The 18,633-nt window shown below is 44.4% G+C and overlaps 1 protein-coding gene across 5 annotated transcripts in view; it reads left to right on the top strand.

Annotated features, from left to right (window-relative positions):
• The window catches only part of LOC121279053 (myelin basic protein-like), a 207,759-nt gene that overhangs the window by 172,159 nt on the left and 16,967 nt on the right, over positions 1–18,633 (top strand). The window lies entirely within an intron of this gene.

Genomic DNA, 18,633 nt, shown 5'->3' with positions numbered 1-18,633 from the left:
AAAGGAAAAAATAATCACAAGGCTATGGGGAAAGAGCAGGAGAGTTGGACTAATTGGATAGCTCTCCCAAAGAGGCATGATGGGCCAAATGGCCTTCACCTTTGCAAGCTTCAATGGTTCATCAATCAATCCTGGTGACTGTACGCTAACATTTACATAGAATCTCTGTTTCATTTACTGACACAAAGCTTTATATCACAGAGAGCTCTGGGGAGCTTGAGTGCCAGCATGTGCAGTAAAATGTATTCCAGAAGTTCTCATTATATTATAGTTGTTCCATTGGAAAGAAAATTGTGTCACAGCAGCTCTTACCTGTGCTTGAGTATGATGATAAATTGAAAAGTGCAGGAAGTACCTTGTTGAGTAAAGTAAATGTCAGATATATATATATAGAGAGAGAGAGAAAGTAGTGGCAAAGAAAACATAACACTACCATGTATACTTATTTTAAGATTATAGATATTTTGAGAAAATTCTATAGGATAGCAATATTACCATATTTAACTTTTAATGTTGTTGAGGTGAGAAATATTATTTATTATCCCCCCAAATTTTCTTTAAATGTTGCCAGTTGCCATACTAATCCTGAGTAATTTTCAACCTGAAGAAGTTATATTACAATTTATGCTTCATTAATGTCTGTGCCTGTTCAGTTCATGAAGTTTTCTCTGTCGGAGGGGTTATTCATACAGAAATCCACGTCCTGCTTGATGTCTGGTTAATAGGGTCCCAAGTGGATGGATTGAACATCTGCTTGACAATGAGTTGTTTACATTGAAAAGCTTCTATTTAGCACAGTCTTCTGTCCGTCCTTGAAAATGAATAAAATTTGCACAAATAAATTGTTTCACAGAGGGATCTAGATGTGTGATGTCTTTCATATGGTGAAAATGAGATCTTGCAAACAACTGCAGAAGACTTGCAGGGCCCCCAGCGTTGAGAGAAAGAATGAGAACACATCATATTTCCATGGAGTCACTGCTGTTGTTTTAAAGTTAAGCCCCAGCATTCACCCAGTGTCACTTGCTTTCTGATCTCCCAGATGGCATGCAGCATGACCCAGTGGACAAGCATTATAGAGGGCTGTTGAATTGCACACACTAAAGCAGCAGAGAGTTATATTTGTGCGAAAGGTTTCATTTAACAGGTAAGTCCTTTTTAGATGTGGCAATTAATGACATTACATTTGATCAGGGGTCTCGGTTGGAGGTGGTTCCAATTTTCAGTACGTTGATTTACATTTTATTGACATTTTTTCTCTCTCTCTGTCCTCTGATATTCCCGGCCCCTCTTGGTAAAGCCACCATTTTGTGATTCCACCATTTCCCAAACAAAAACATAAGTAAGTCCACCCCCACTGTAGGATTCTGCCTCCGATATTCTCTAAATAGATGTCGAGCAGGGGTATTAAGGATTACGGAACCAAAGCATTTAAATTGTGTTAAGCTGTAGATCAGCCATGATGCAACTAAATGGTGGAACTGCCTTGAGGGGCTGAATGGCCTCCTGCTGCTCCTCCGCTAGATCTGTGAAGGTGTCCAAAGTGATTTACTCCTCTACTGATTCTATTTTGACCTTATTCCCTCTGCTCCGCCCTTCTTCTGTAGCTAAGATTGGAAACCACTATCATGAGGGTAGGATTACCAATCCTGCCAAATTGTCCAGGAGTCTCCAGAATTTAAGATTAACCTCCTGGAAACTGGTGCGCACAACTCCAGGAGATGGATTATAGGCTTTTCTTTATTCTCTGCGAACGAAAATTGGACACAATATTTGGTTCATTTGGAGGTGGAGGTGCTGTTTGATCAGGCGGGAGGGGAAGGAGTGGGTAACTTGCTGTCTCCCCACCTCCACCCAACTTAAGTCATGGAAATTAAATCGTTTAAGGCTCGTGGAAGCCCTTCCAACCCAGATTCTAATTGAGATCCTTAAGTGGGCAATTAATGCCCACTGAAGGACCTCATCCTGCTGCTGCTGGTATTCAACCATCAGGGTACATACCATGCAGGGAGACTGACAAGCAAACCCTTGCTTTTTTGCTTGGGGAAGGGAGTCAGCAACGGGAAGGGGCGGGGCACTGAAAGCCCCTCACCCCTGCACTTTGAACCCTGCACTTTCTTCCAACCTTCCACCCCACCCCCCCACCCCCCTACTCCCCTTAGCCAATGATTCCCTCTCCACAACCGCCATCTTGCCCTCATTCACCTGTGGCCTGGATGCCTCAGCAATCCTAGGCCCCTCTCTGGGTGCTTTGCCAACAGCAGCCACTGCTGCCGGTGGCGCTGCGAGCAAGGGATCTCTGCCAACCTCTGATTGGCCAGCAGCTCTCGGCGGCGGGTGGGGGGTGGGGGGAGGAGTGGGTGTTGTGGGGGAAGGTTTATGGCCCCAGGGATGGCCCGACACTGGCCGGCTCGGTGCCTGATGGGCACTTAATTAAATTGGACCTTCCCCAGAGTAGCTGATGCGGGATTGCAACTGGTTTTCCAACCAGCAGGTGAGGCATGTCGCCAAGGTTAAATTCCACCTATTAGTTCTAAATGTATGGGAGATGGGTAGGAATGGCTGCTCGACTGGGTGGGTTGATTGGCGGCAGGAGGGCATGTGATAAAAACTACAGGAATACGGCCAATTAGAGTCGGCAACCTTATATCAACTGCGAGTATATCACTTTTGTACAATCTATCGAAAGACAACCTTGCTGCTTGTGGCCATGTAGCATTAAATTGGCATAAGTTAATAGTTGGTGAGGGTTGTCGGGGGAGGAAGTGGATTAAGTCTGGGAATGTGAATTCTATTTGTTGTAACTTGGAAATGTTACATTTTTAAGACAAGTGATCCCGGGCGGAAGTGGAGATCACACACTGCTGATGGTTATGGTCATAAAATGGCATAGTCTTGTGGTTTAAAGCTTTAATTCTTTGATTAACAGGCAGACTGACCCTGCTGTATAATTGTGCATGGAAATTATCCCAGCTGATTATGTGCAATGGTGCAACACTTAACAAAACAATTGAATGACCCTTTCCTTTGTTTTGATGGTAATTTGTACATTAGGTAACTTTGATTTTGAAGTGATAGCCTGGAGTAATTGGGCCTAAAATAGAATTAAAAATCATCAACAATTGTGGCATTATCAATGATAAACTGCATTAATCATTCATGAGTGTTTGAAATGCATTATCAAAGACTCTTGTGTTCAAATGAGAGCAGAGTGTTCAGTGATAGTGAAAAAAGCTAGCATCATTTTAACATTAACTTTATCATTTTTCTGCCTTAATTTACGGGTTCCTTCAAAAGTGTTGACTGCCTCACTATGGTAGTTCCATAGCATAATTATCATCATAGTACTTTCCCTACCGTCTTTTGGAACAGACGTTAAATCAAGGTCCAGTCTGCCCCTTCAGGTGGTCCCAGAGTTCTGTTTTGAAGGTGGGTTCTCGCTGGTGTCCAGACCACCATTTATCCCTCAACATCACTGAAATCTTTAGCTTGCTGGTGTTTTTGGTATCTTGCTGTGTGCAGATTGGCTGCCGCTTTCCCTACATTGCAGCAGGTCATTACCCATCAAAAAGTACTTCCTTGGTTGTGAAGCCCTTCAGGATGTCCTGAGCTTGTGAAAGACACTTGCTTCTGTGATGAATTTTGATGACCTTGACTAACTTTTCTTTCACAACCAATTCTTACCACAATGAAATAAGGGGAATTAGCAAAGACCACATTTTCAGTGGAATCTATAAACATCAGAAGTGGAGAATTTGCCTCATTACAAAGCCCATCATATTCGCATGACTGGATCTTCTAAATAGCAACTTCTAAATGATAGATTCATTTATAAATATTCTTATTAATCAGATAGCATTATTTTCAATCAAGCTATGATTTTAAAGCAAGATGTGTATTTCATGTGATGAAGCCATGGGGGGAGGGGTGCTGTTAAATCTTGAGGAGCTGGTTCAAATTAGACAACGGCTATCTTAAATTCAAATTTCTCACGCTTCCTCAGTACTTTAGGGATTTGCTGCAATCCTTAAGTAAATTCCATGCGTGGACTTGCAATAATACATTCCTCTTATCATTATTTGTTCTTCTACAGAAGTAAATGTACTAAAGTTAAGCCCCTCTCCCACTCATTAATAGCGTGCCAATTTCCAAATGGACTGTGAACAGAAAGGTAAAAAGAAAGAGACAGAAGTAAAGTGTAATTTCTGGTAATATCAAAGAAATCGATTTGGAGGAATTAGTAGAGACGGATTTCCTCCATTACAAGAGACTGCGCTTCAAAAGTACTTCATGGGCTGTGAAGCACTTTGAGATGTCCTGTGGTCATGGCTTTTTCCTCTTTCTTTTAGAAATATTAACTTCAGATTAAACAGAAAATTCTGGAAAAGCGCAGAAAGAAAATATTACAATTCTATAGTGCCTTTCATGACCTCAGGACATTCCAAAATGTATTACAGCCAATGAAATGCCTTTAAAATGCTGCTGCTGTTGTCATTCAAGAAATACAGCAACCAATTCCCAAACTGATTTTGAACAAGAAGATAAAAAGAAATCAAAGTGTAATTTCTGGTAAGGGTGTCAAAGAAGTCGGCTTGGAGGAATTAGTAGAGCACACAGCAAGCTCCCAGAAACAGCAATGAGATAGAGATCAGACAATCTGTTCTAATTATGTTGACTGATGGGTAAATATTGGGAGGATACCAGGTTGAACGTCTTTGCTGTTCTTGGAAGGAGTGGCCATAGAATCCTTTGCGCCCACCTGAGAGGGCCTCAGTTTAGCGCCGCATCCAAAAGGCGGCACCGCCAACAGTGCAGCGCTTCCTCGGTACTGCACAGGATTTTGTGCTTGAGTCTCAAAGTGGGACTTTCTGATTCAGTGGTGTGAGCACTACTCACTTGAGCTGTAGCTGACATCAGGTCATTTATGCATAAGAGAAAAGATAGGTTTAAGTTCAAGGTGAACCTTTATCAATTGTGGTGAAGGATCATGCCTGAAATGTTAATCTATTTATTTACTAAATGTTGAGCACCTTACTGTGTGTTTGATGTCATTTTCTTTTCTCATTTCCCAGTTGAAACGTTCACTTTTTTCTCTTTTACTTTCTCCTACCCTGGAATATTAGGCCTTTGGTGACCATTTTAACCCTCTAGTTGGGTTTAACTGCTTTCAGTCAGTTTCCCCAGTAATATCATCAGACATTTTATTGAAAAAGAAATATTGAAAATTCAGCAGCAAGTCAGAAATAAAACAAAGTGTGTTAATTGTTTAGATTTTGAATATAAACGATATTGACGGTGCCAGTCACTCTTTAAGTCTTTCTTTACTGTTTTCAAATGGTTCTGTATTTATTGTTAATAATTATCCAAAAGGGACTTGTCTTATGCTTGTTGGCTTTCGTTCCCTTGCATGTTATGCCCCGTTTGTATCGCTTGTTTACTGCATTTTATCTTTTGTGTTCTGTCTAAGGCATTTTTTTGTTCAGCTACTGTATCAGCATAAATAGTTACAGGGTGCCTGGTGTGTGTCGGAACTAAACTGTGAATGCTGTTTCTATTCTTCACTCAAGCGGTAGTGAACAATAGCGGTTTCAGCTCTGCTTAAAGCATTGATTATACGTGTTGGAACAGGGCAAAGTGAAGACATGGTCGATTGAGACACCTACTGTGATCGTACATTATACACATACCCTCCTTGTAATCTCTTGATGGTTTCACTACGATTTCCTTCAATCTTCCCCTGTAAGTAAAACAGAAGCAAGAAACGCATGGTAAACTGTGACAACTATGCGACAAAATATGAGAGTCATTTTTTTTGTTATTTAACAAAGAATGGCATCCGTTATATTGCAATGATAATTGAAACTACCCTCTCTCCCTTAAACCAGAATTTCCAACTTCACATCAGGTCCCATACACTGACGGTTGCTAATTTGGTTAAGAATAGACAGTTAATGCAACATTGTCCACACCCTAAGAGCACATTTCTTGAAGAAACAGGTAAAAAGAAATAGAGAATACACAGCATCGGACAGAGAAAGGCCAAGTTAATACTTTGGGTGGAGGCCTTGGTATAATCAAACAGGAGGGTCCTTTTCCTTAGAATGTCGTGGTCACCTCATTTCTCTGCACTTTCCCTTTTCACATTTTTTTGTGTTTTTTTTAATTTATAGGACTGACCAAGTCAAGACTTGGGAGGGGAGGACACACAGTTCGAGAATAGGATACGCTAATTATTTTTCTATAGAGACAGTATATGGGTTTATTAAGCCCGGACTTAGATCTTAACATGGGGGAAGAAGGATTTTTCAATCTAATTACTGGCTCTTAAGCCCGTTCTCTGCCTATATGTAAAAGTACCGACCTCGATTTCTTGTTAAATGATGAGAACAGGTTGCATTGATTAGAGTGATGTTGGGAAGCATTTCTTCACACAAAGTGTAGTGGAAATCTGGAACTCTGTCCCCCAAAAAGCTGTAGCATTGGAGGGGGTGTCAATTGAAAAATGAGAGTGGTAGATTTTTGCTACACCAGGGTATGAAGGGAGACAGAATCATGTAGATAAGTGCAGACCGACTATGATCCAACTGAGATTCGAACAGGCCGGAGGGGCTGAATGGCCTCCTCCTGTTCTCCTGCCTTCTCTTTGGGTCGAAGTTATATAGAGTCCCTCCTACCTAGCTGGCCATTTACCAACAAGCAATTTTAACATTATGCCCCCTTGTTCCGGATTGTACCCCGCCACTCCCAATTTATAAATAGAATCATTTCTTTATTAAAAAGTAAGGCAGAAGCCATGCACATAACTGTCACTAAAATTTCACTTTCTAGAAGATGAGAACCATTATCAAGTGTAAACATGCTCACTTGCGCAGCTATAATTGTAAACATTGCTGCAGCTGATGTAACATCTCTCCTTCCAAAAACGCACGGTGAGTTCTAATGGGGAGTTACTGCTAAAGGGATTGAGAATCCACTCTGTAGATACAGCACCCAATGTCAACTCTCAATTTACCCAGCAACTTCAGATTCCCAGAAACCAGAGTGTATGATGTCTTGGGGAAAGATCCTACTTTCACGTCTGCTGATACAATTTTCCCCCTCCATTCTTGCCTCGTAATCCTGGACCTAACATTGGTTCTGATTTCAGGGCCTGAAATAGGAAGTCTCATTGGAAGCTGGGCCAGAGATGACAAGCCGGTTCCACAGGGATGGTGTTGAGTCATCCCACTTCTTTGATGGCATTCCCTTGGGTGGGCCCTGGTAGGGAGGCTGAAGCATTGAGGAGGGAGGGTTACATAGCAGAGCCTTTGGTCACAGTGCAGGAACAGCCAACAGCCTTTGAAAGGAAGTGGAACAATGGCTCTCAGGTGGAAAAACTCCAAAAACAAAAGGTAAAGCAAATTAGATAATATTATGGCGAGTGAACAAATAGTGGGAGTAGGTTACGATGCTGCAAATTGGCTGCTACATTTCCTAACATTACAACAGTGGCCACACTTCAAAAGTGCGTCGTTGGCTGTTAAGTGCTTGGGGCATCCTGAGCTGGTGATGTTTTTTAGACACCTGGGGCTGAATTTGATGGAGGCAGCAGCAGTCTTGCCCATTGTCTGGAGTAGCCGGGAGCCCCGTATCGCCTCTTACGGAGGGCCCATTGCATTAAGTGCCAATCTGGCACATAACTGGATAGCAGCCTGCCTTCCTGGGGAGGAAGTCCCACCTGCTGAGACTTGGCTAATCGGAGCCCGGCGGCTCGATTTAACAGGGGAGGCGGTGGCTGCTGCTGGTGCCGCACCCATCGAGGCCTAGGATGGTCACTGGATCCAAGGCTGCAGGTGAGCGATGGCCAGAGAGGTGGGCAGCAAGGGTAGGTGGATGGCTCTCATCCGGCCACCCACCCCCAACAGCCACGCACAGCACAGCACAGATTTGCTTTATGTGCTTCCCCACATGGCGAACCTCCTGCCCAGTTAATGCCAACAGTGGCTGGATGAATCCCTTAAGTGGGCGTTCATTTCCCACTTAAAGGCCCCAATGGGCAGCAGGGCAGGAAGGCAGTCCACCATGGGCTTCATTGGGGTCGAGAAGGGAAGGGGGTAGGGTCCCCACCCATCACCCTCCCTTCAAACGCCTTGCCACCAAACTCGCCCCGGCATTAAATTCCAGCCTCTGTTACCAGACTGGAGATGGCCACCTCTCTCCACCCTCGGCAGGGTTGGCGTTCAGTTCCAAAGAAACCCAGGAGATGGCTTCACCGGTCTCATTCGGATCATTTGGGCTATGGTAAGGAATGCTCAGTCACAGCTGGATGGCTGACATGGGCAGGGTTGGTGCTGTCGGGAAGCCAGCACATCTGGACCTAGCCCACTTCAGGCAGCACCCCCTTCCCATGTCTTTATAAGTGACAGAAAGCACACAAGGTCGGACTATCTGCACAGTGGGTAGAAATGGCTGCAGGCAGCAACAGGTGAAAGCTGTTTCAATGACACACACACACACACACACACACACACATATTGCACTGCCATTGTTCAGTTGTGCAGCATGTGTTCGTGGTGAGGCTTGGGTGCAGGTAACATCGATGACAAATCCATCAGCTGCATTGAAAATTAGAGAAACAGTCAGAAAATGTTGACTGATGCTATGGGTACATGTGCAATGTAAGGGAGGTTGTCCTGTATGACTGCTTCATGCATGTCTCTTCATGGTAATGGCTGACGATAACTGGTGAAGGCTTCTCTCTGCTGTTTCTTGAAGGTGTTGCAGTTCCTCTAGCTGGTTCCTTCGCTATGCTCGGGTGTTTTTTTCCTCTGGGGGCTCCAACATACAAGGCCAAGTTGTTCAGCATTGCAGCACGTTAACCACAACCTTCAAACTTTAGCCAGGTTTTAGTACAGAACACCTCCAGATTAATACAGACACCTCCAGATTAATACAGACACCTCCAAATTAATACAGACCCCTCCAGATTAATGCAGAACCCCTCCAGATTAATACAGACACCTCCAGATTAATGCAGAACACCTCCAGATTAATGCAGAACCCCTCCAGGTTAATACAGACACCTCCAGATTAATGCAGACACCTCCAGATTAATACAGAACCCCTCCAGATTAATACAGACACCTCCATATTAATACAGAACACCTCCAGATTAATGCAGACACCTCCAGATTAATACAGACACCTCCAAATTAATACAGACCCCTCCAGATTAATACAGAACCCCTCCAGATTAATACAGACACCTCCATATTAATACAGAACACCTCCAGATTAATGCAGAACACCTCCAGATTAATACAGACACCTCCAGATTAATACAGAACACCTCCAGATTAATACAGAACACCTCCAGATTAATGCAGACACCTCCAGATTAATACAGACACCTCCAAATTAATACAGACCCCTCCAGATTAATACAGAACCCCTCCAGATTAATACAGACACCTCCATATTAATACAGACACCTCCAGATTAATACAGAACCCCTCCAGATTAATACAGAACCCCTCCAGATTAATACAGACACCTCCATATTAATACAGAACACCTCCAGATTAATGCAGACCCCTCCAAATTAATACAGACCCCTCCAGATTAATACAGAACCCCTCCAGTTTAATAGACACCTCCATATTAATACAGACACCTCCAGATTAATACAGAACCCCTCCAGATTAATACAGACACCTCCATATTAATACAGAACACCTCCAGATTAATGCAGAACACCTCCAGATTAATACAGAACACCTCCAGATTAATGCAGACACCTCCAGATTAATACAGACACCTGAGGCAGTGCTTTGACATGCCGGTGTTGTGCTCATTCTGGGGGAAGCAAGACACCTCATTATACCTGGATATCACTGAAGCGTCTCAAGCTATGGCTCTAAAGGACAGCTTTGGTCACGAGGGACTTTAAGACTTGGACTTTTGGGCCAAATGTTGGTGACATCATTCGCTTAAAACCAAAGATGTTCTGGCAGCTGACTTATAAACGAACTCTCATTTCCATAATATATTGCGGAAAGCTAGCAACGTGAGCCGGTAAAGAAAACACTGCTAAGCAGGTGAAAAGCGTCAGAAAACGAGGTTGTGATATCTTCTGCACTCAAGTGATGCACAGCCCCTCCACAACTGGCAAACGCTCTCCAGACCCAGCAAGAATTCCATTGCAAAAATCAGGCCAGCTGAATGTCGGATGGAGATCCGACGTTAGTGGTGTGCCCCTGATTGCAAAATCAGTTAGGCCCAAAAAAAATCAGGCGCGGGGCAGGTTATAAAGTCAACTGTTAAACAATTCTAGCTCCGTTATGAAGACTTTCTCACTTTCTACTTTGGCTTCGTTTCAGGGCCCACGGCCCTCCTGAAATAAAGTGTCTCCTCCAAGGGAAGGCAGATGGATGGAGATCAGGTAGAGATCAGCCACTGTCTCGTCGTATGCTGGGACTGGCTTGAGGGCCCGAAAGGCCTTCTCCTGTTCCTATGTGTCTGAAAAGAGAAGAACAGGGAACAACCATGTGCCATCACCCAGATACAATGGGATGGTCCGTTACCGTGGATTTTATGTCACTGAACATCGCATTTTCAGAAAAAGGCAGAAGCAATTTTACACCAAAAGGTCACCATTTTAAGCAATCTGTCTTTTACAATATTAAGTTGCTGAACGTTTAGTAGCTGCATCGTGCTTTCTAGAAATAAGGATTCTTTCATCACCCCAGTGCACTTTATTAATGCCCTGTACCAAGGCTTTGTCATTGTTCATGACTTTTAAAAGTTCTCTGCATTTTCTGTCGCTCTTTTCACTGTCTCTTTAATCGATTAAGGGTAACGTCACTTTCCTGACTAACTTTGGATTCTGCACAGGAACCGAAGGGAGGTAACTATGAGTCAAATGACAACAAAGTAAGTTTGCCCCTGTGAAGCAGGGTGTACAAGTTGTTAACTTTGTATGAACCTGAAAGACTGATTTTGTTCAATAAGCAGGATAGCAGAGATGAATGCAAGCGACTTGGGGAAGCAGGTATAGAATGCTTTGTCTGCCACCATCTGGTGATCATGTGTACCTGCAGCTTATGCCAATGATTTCAGTGTCAGCCTTGGCTCAGTAACGTCTGCCTGCGGATCAAAAGGTTGTGGGGCCAAGTTCCACTCCACAGACTGTTGCACATAATCTAAGTTGACACTCTCAATGCCATGACTGAGGGAGTGCTGCACTGCCTTTCCGATGAACTGTAAAATTCCTGGCCCTTACTGCCCAACAATCTATAAATCTACTCGATAGTCTTCAATATACTCAGTGACAGAGCACCCACAGTTCTCTGGGGTAGAGAACCTCAAAGGTTCACAACCCTCCTGGAGAAGGAACTTCTCCTCATCTCTGTCCTCAACATCTGACCCCTTATCATGATCCCCGTGTTCCCAGCTCTCCAGCCAGGGAACACCAGCCTGACAGCATCTTAAGCAAAACCTCGGCAGGCTAAAAGCTGACTGACATGTCTTACGGTAGGTAATATTTTGAAGAAGTACAGGGGAGCTCTCTCCGAGGCCCTGGCCAATATTTATCCCTCAGTCAACATTATAAACAAGTTTTCTTATCCCTCAGTCAACATCATTAAAAACAAGTTACCTGCCCATTTACTGCTTTGCTGCTTTTTGACAATGGTGTGGCATTTCCTGCAATACAACAGTGACTACATTTAAAAATAATTTACTGGCATTGGAGCACTTTGGGACATCCTGAGGTTACGAAAGGTGCTATATAAATGCAAGTTCTTCCTTCCTATGCCGCTCAGGGGTGAGAGATCGGTGTCTTTTTTCCTTGATAAATCTCACCGGTTTCTCAAGTACTCAGATGACTTGGTACTAATTTGTGCCAAGTGCACCCATGTCTCGGGGTATAGCATCTCGACCAAGTGAGCGGCGTTTCTGCTGTTCACCATCCAGTCATTTGAGAAGGTGATCCACTTGGCAGACCACGGACAGGATTTCCAGGCACGGTGGGTGGTCCCAGGAGCAGCCGGGAAACAGCCCGCAGCCTGCGATCAGCACCCCCACCCCACCCCCGACTGCGATTCCACACTGGCTGACCAACTAACGGCTCAGCACTGCCGGGGTGGGGGGGGGGGGGGGGTGGGAGGAGGGCGAGCACTGAAGTCAGCTCGGGATGGGGGCAGCGCGGAACAAACGCTCCCCGAAGGCAGAGAGCTGCCTCAGGGAGCTGAAGAATTTAAAACCCTTAAACAACGATTTCAAAATCCCGGAAAAAATTTCCACACGTAAGAATCACTCACCGAAACATGTTGACCATAGAAATCCTGCCCAGGCGTTTTTTTAAAAAGTTATTATCGGAAACCTCATCCTGCCCTTGGGGATGAGGTTTGCTAAAGAAACCCAAATGCTGCCTGGCTGATTCACCCGTCTGCCAACTGTAAGGGCAGTGAAAAATAGCAGTTAATTAATTGATCAATGGCCTTAATCAGCCTCTTAATTGTTGGCGGGTGCGCTGCCAACTCTCTCACGCATGCCCACCAACGAAAATATTGCGCGATGCTGTCAGGAAACTCGCTGATGCCATTGCGCGCTATTCTACGCCCGCTCGGGTCATGTTCACGCCCACCCTCGGGACATAAAATTCTGCCCCCTGTGAACGCTTTGCCTCGTCATTAAAGCATCCATCCTGTGAACCAGGCAAATGAAAACATGATGGGTTATATGACATCAGGCCTAATGAGAGAGGAATGTTAACGCTAAGATGAGAGTGGAGGGGCAGGTTTGTTTTGGTTGTTCAGTGTTTACTCTTCACGTTGTTATCTGTCGAGTATCGACACGTCAGATAACTTTGAGCCAGCCTAGATTTCGTTTAGAATAAAAAAAAATCCCTTGGCTGGAGAGTCTAGGCCTAGGGTTCAGGCTCAGAACAAGGGTTCAACCACTTATGACAGAGGTGAGAAAGTTTTCCAGTCAGAGGGTTATGAATCGTTGGAATTCTTGACCCTAGATGTCCATGGATGCCCAATCACTGAGTGTGTTCAAGTCAGGGAGTAATAGATTTTTGGATCCTAATGGAATGAAATGATATAGGCGTAGCGTGGGAAAGCAGGGTGGAGCTGAAAGATCAACCATGGTCTTATTGAATGGTAGAGCAGGCTGTTCAGTCTACTGATCTTATTTCTTATATTTTCTTGCCCATCCTCTTTCACTATCTTCATTTTGTTCCCACTTGCACATTTTTGTGATCTTGGAGTTTGGTCTCGGTTTTATTTTCGCTCTTCTTTACCTTTTCATTAGCCCAAATATTAACCCAGAGATGGGAACACAGTTTGCCAAGAGTCAGCAGGTGACCTGTCAGCGTGTGATCTGTAAGCCCTAATGATTTTAACAGCCAGGCATCATTTCACTAAATTTTGCAGGTTCCTTGATGGAATGCTGCCTTTGTGAATGAGATGTCCACATGCAGTAACTCAATCTCCTGTCCACTATCTAAAGACACAGCTCACAAGGGATTTTTTTTTATTCATCCATGGGATGTGGGCTTCGCTGGCTGGGCCAGCATTTATTGCCCATCCCTAATTGCTCTTGAGAAGGTGGTGGTGAGCTGCCTTCTAGAACCGCTGCAGTCCATGTGGTGTAGGTACACCCACAGTGCTGTTAGGGAGGGGGGGTTCCAGGACTTTGACCCAGCGACAGTGAAGAAACGGTAATATATTTCCAAGTCAGGATGGTGAGTGACTTGGAGGGGAACTTGCAGGTGGAGGTGTTCCCATCTATCTGCTGCCCTTGTCCTTCTAGATGGTAGTGGTTCTGGGTTTGGAAGGTGCTGTCGAAGGATCCTTGGTGAGTTCCTGCAGTGCATCTTGTAGATGGTACACACTGCTGCTATTGTGTGTCGGTGGTGGAGGGAGTGAATGTTTGTGGATTTGGTGCCAATTAAGCGGGGCTGCTTTGTCCTGGATGGTGTCCAGCTTCTTGAGTGTTGTGGGAGCTGCACTCATCCAGGCAAGTGGGGAGTATTCCATCACACTCCTGACATGTGCCTTGTAGATGGTGGACAGGCTTTGGGGAGTCAGGAGGTGAGTTACTAGTCACAGGATTCCTAGCCTCTGACCTGCTCTTGTAGGTAAAGGACTGAGGAAACTGAAAGGAAACGTTTCCAATCGGAAAGATGGCTGGCAAGAGAGGAGATGCCTCTCCTGAAGGTAATGCTGGATGCAGTGAAGGCCCAGAGGGATTTGTTGTTCCTTGCCACCAAAAAGAAGAAAGTGAGGGCAAGCCTTGGATGGAGGTAGCTGAGGAGCTCAGCAGCAACACATGGCATTTCCACCCCTTCTAGATCTGCCTGATTCCCACTTTCACCATACGTATTACATCCAAAGGGAGGCCATGCCCTTGCTAATCACACATTACATGTTTGCAAGGAAAGAAATTGCAGCGTACCAGGGAGAGGGGCATTGGAAGACGACCAGCATTCATGAAAGATGCTAGTTCTGATATACTGGTCATTAAGCACCACAGCCTGGAGACGCTTTCTATGTTTAGTATCACCAGGTTTAGTGCTTCTTTCCAAGGTATACCTGGTGCTGCTCTTGGTAAATTCTTCTACACTGCATCATACCTGGGTTAGTCTCTTGACTTGGTGGATGATGGAGAGGTGAAAAATCTGGGCGTTACAGACTGTGATTGTATACAATTTTGCTGTTAACATTGGCCCACAGTGCTGCATGGACGTCCAGACTTTTGCAACTGTATCTTGGGTCTGTCAATAGTGTGACACTTCACAGTGTATGGGATCCTCACTGTGAAAACTAGATTTTGCCTTTACAGGGCCTGTGGGATGTCCGCTCTTGCCAATGCTCTGCAGGCAGCCGGGTAAGTTGGGAAGGACAAAAATCAAACAGGTTACTCCTTCGTGTTACATGGAATTACACTGAGTTTTACATCACAGAATCAGGCCCTTCGGCCGAACAGATCCATGCTGGTTTACGCTCTACAAGAGCCTCCTCCCATCCCTATTCATCCCACCCTATCAACATATCGTGTTGATATAGAGACACCCCATCTTATTTGTGTCTTCACTATGTGACGCAGGTCCGATCTCATCTGTGGATTATGTCCTTCAGGATTTCAGCCAGCTCAGACATCTCAGTACTAACAAGCCACATTTGTAAGCGGGCGCTGAATTATTTTTTTCTATGGTAACACGGTGGTTATGTTACCGGATCAGTAAAATCCAGAGGCCTGGACATAAGTTTAAATTCCCAGCGTGGCAGTTCCTGAATTTTAAATCAGTTTTAAAAGAAACAAAAGAGAAAGCTGGTGCCAGTAAAATAAGTCACAAAGCCTGTCGACTTGTTCTAGAAACCCATATCATTCGTTAACGTCCCTTTAGGGAAGGAATTCTGCCATCCTTACCTGGTCTGGCCTTCATGTGACTCCAGACCCACAGCAGCGCGGCTGACTCTGAACTGCCCTCTGAAATGGCCGAGCACGCCACTGGGCAGAGGTTTACAGCCCAGTCACGGTGGGGGTTGGGGGGGGGGCTCGGAAAATGCGGCGAGCCATTCAAAACTCCATCAACTTTGACGGGACCAGAAAATCCTGCCAGTGGGGGAGGGGGCCATAAAATTCACCCACTGGGTTGTATCAACACAAAGAGGTGGCCTACTTACCACCTTCTCAGGGAAACCAGGGATGGTGAGTAACATACAAACACGCAAACATACAAATCAGGAGCAGGAGTAGGCCATTCAGCCCCTCGAGCCTGCTCTGCTATCTGATAAGATCATGGCTGATCTGATTGTGGCCTCAACTGTACTTTCCTGTTTACCCCAGTAACCTTCAACTCCCTTGTCAATCAAGAATCTATCTTGCCCACATCCTGTGAATCAGTGTTGAAGACATCCAGGACAAGTATCACCTCCACCCCTCCCTCCGACCCACCCCCCCCACCACCTGTAGTGTATGTGTACCATTGTACTCCGATGGACAGTGATTGGGGTCTCTAGGATGTTGGCTTCTCATTATACAGCCATGTAGCCCCTTCATTGTACTCAAACATCCCAAGGGGCTTCAGAGGAGCAATTCTCAAATAAAATTTGGTGAGAGGACAGGTGGCCAAAATCCTGGTCAAACAGGTAGGTTTTCAGGGAAATCTTAAAGAAGGAGAGAGAGCTAGAGAGGGAGGGAATTCCAGAGCTTAGGGCCCAGGCAGCTGTAGATACAGCCACCTTTGGTGGAATAATTTAAATCAGGGATACGCAAGAGACCAAATTGGGGATGGGGTTGGTGGGGGGGGGGGGGGGGGGGGCGGTGTGGTGGGTTGTGGGGAGTGGGGGTGGTTTGGGGGGTGCCGGGGGAGGTGGGGGAATGGGGAATCATGCAGGGAGCTTGGGTGGATCATCCATGGTGACTTCAAAATAAGAACAGCAGGAAGTTATTGAATCCATTACATCTGGAGTGAAGCCTGTGAGGCTTAAATAATGGATTTCGATGAATATGTTGGAGCTCTGCTTGGTTACCATTGGAAATCAAGATATTTCCCTCAGGGGATTATACATGTGGGTTAGATGGTACAGTAAACTGTTCATTAAGATGCATTGCTCATGGAAGGTCTGCTTCAATAGGCCAAATGACCTTTTCTTATTTCTTGTTTTCTTGTGTTTATATTTTTGGTTAAACCACTTTGAACTGTGGAAAAGAACAAACCAAGGCTTAGAAATTCAACATATGTTTTTCAAGTGATAAATGGGCACCTAAGCCTCCAATCTGGCGGGCCGGGAGCCACATGCTCATTATAAAATGTGCTCTTGCAATAGAAGTCTAGGCATATAAAAGTGTCAAGATCCAGCACTTGAAACAATCATAAGACCCTTTAAGGGTCTTAAGGCTTGTTTGATACTCATTGTGTAGAATTGAGTTGCTCTCGATGCTGGGCCAACTGCATTCAGGAGAATCAGGTTTAACATGCAGCCTGACCAGCAATCCTTTCGGGGCCTTTATGTTTACTTGGTTCCTGAGAAGCTAATTGTGAACCATACCTGTCAAGATTAAAGAGATGATACCAAACCAGTCATTCAACCAGCATTATCAACTAATCAAAACTGCACATTCCCCATTGTCAGAATGGCTTCCACTTAAAAGTCATTGTCACCTATTGAGGAGTTTTCAGGAAGGCTCATTCTCAATACCACCAAACATTAAACTAAAGAACTGCCATTTGGATTACTATTGCAAGGTCACAACAAGGTGCTGTTTCTGCTGTGGTAGGAATATTTCCAATATTCCTAATTGGTTACGCTTTTTATTAACTGTGGACTCCTCAGGAAGGATGTATTGACGTAGGAAGGGGTTAAATGTAAATTCACCAGAATGATACTGGGGTTAAACGGGTTAAATTATGAGAATCGGTTGCACAGACTAGGCTTGTATTCCCTCAAGTATAGGAGATTAAGGGGAGAATGAATTGAGGTGTTTAAATTATTAAGGGAATTGATAGGGTAGAAGGAGAGGAAGTATTTCCTCTGGAGGCAAGGGGGGTAGTGAGTAACTAGGGGAGATAACCTTAAAATTAGAACATGATCATTCGGAAGTTATGTCAAGCATTACTTCTTTACACCAATTCTCTCCATCAAAAATCTGATGAAGCTGGATTTTTGTTAGGCAAGGTTATTAATGGCTATGAAGTCAAGGCCAGTAAGATGCAAATCAGCCATGATCTAATTGCATCCAATCTCGGGGGGTTAAATGGCCACCTCCTGTTCCTACATTCCTTCAAAAAGAGGGGTGATGCGTAGCGGGATTATATTCTTGATCTCTGAGAACAAGCTTGTTTTCCTCTTGCAAACAGTTTGAAGTGTCTGGATCAGTGAAGTGGTTTCATGCAGCAAATTTCCAATGAATGCCCGTGAGTTTCCATCCCAACAGGCACTCCATAGAATCTCCAGAACAAGCTGGGGAAATTGTAAATGTTCTCCCTTTCATCCTGAACTTCTGGACAAGGAATTTCATGCATCTGTTTTGATGGTTGTATGAGGTATCTTACCCTTGTTATTGGTGCATCCACCATATGTTCATATTGCAAATGAATATTTAGCACTAAAAATTAAGCACGTTGAACTATTTTCATTAGGATAAAGTAAAGAGCACCTTTTGCAATGGGTTACTTATGATAATTGTGACAAAAATTGTGGCCTCTTTGTCCAGTTTTATTTTGTGGCTACTTGCTTAAATCCAGTCACAGAATACAGGTATTTTAAGAGACTATAGTTTAGACCTAATATAACATCTAAAGATGAATCTTTCCTGCCTGCAATTCTCCTTTTGGACTGCCTTCTCCAGAGCTTGCATATTGAGGTGTATAGAAATTTTCGCTGGATGTTAATGAACTATCTAACCAATAATTAAAACAGAAAAGGCTGGAAACTCTCAGTAGGTCTGGTAGCATCCATGGAGAGAGAACAGAGTTAATGTTTCAGGTCAGTGACCTTCCATCAGAATTGGGAGAAACTGGAGATGTAACAGATTTTCATGTGGTTCAAAACGACAGGAAAGGCGGTGATGGGGGTGGGGGGAGTGGAAGAAAGAACTGAATGGAAGGAAGAAAGGAGAGATTAAATGGCGAAAGGGATA

This window comes from Carcharodon carcharias, chromosome 6 (genome assembly GCF_017639515.1).
Source record: "Carcharodon carcharias isolate sCarCar2 chromosome 6, sCarCar2.pri, whole genome shotgun sequence".
NCBI classification, from domain to species: Eukaryota; Metazoa; Chordata; class Chondrichthyes; order Lamniformes; family Lamnidae; genus Carcharodon; species Carcharodon carcharias.
This window is presented reverse-complemented; position numbering and strand designations above follow the sequence as displayed.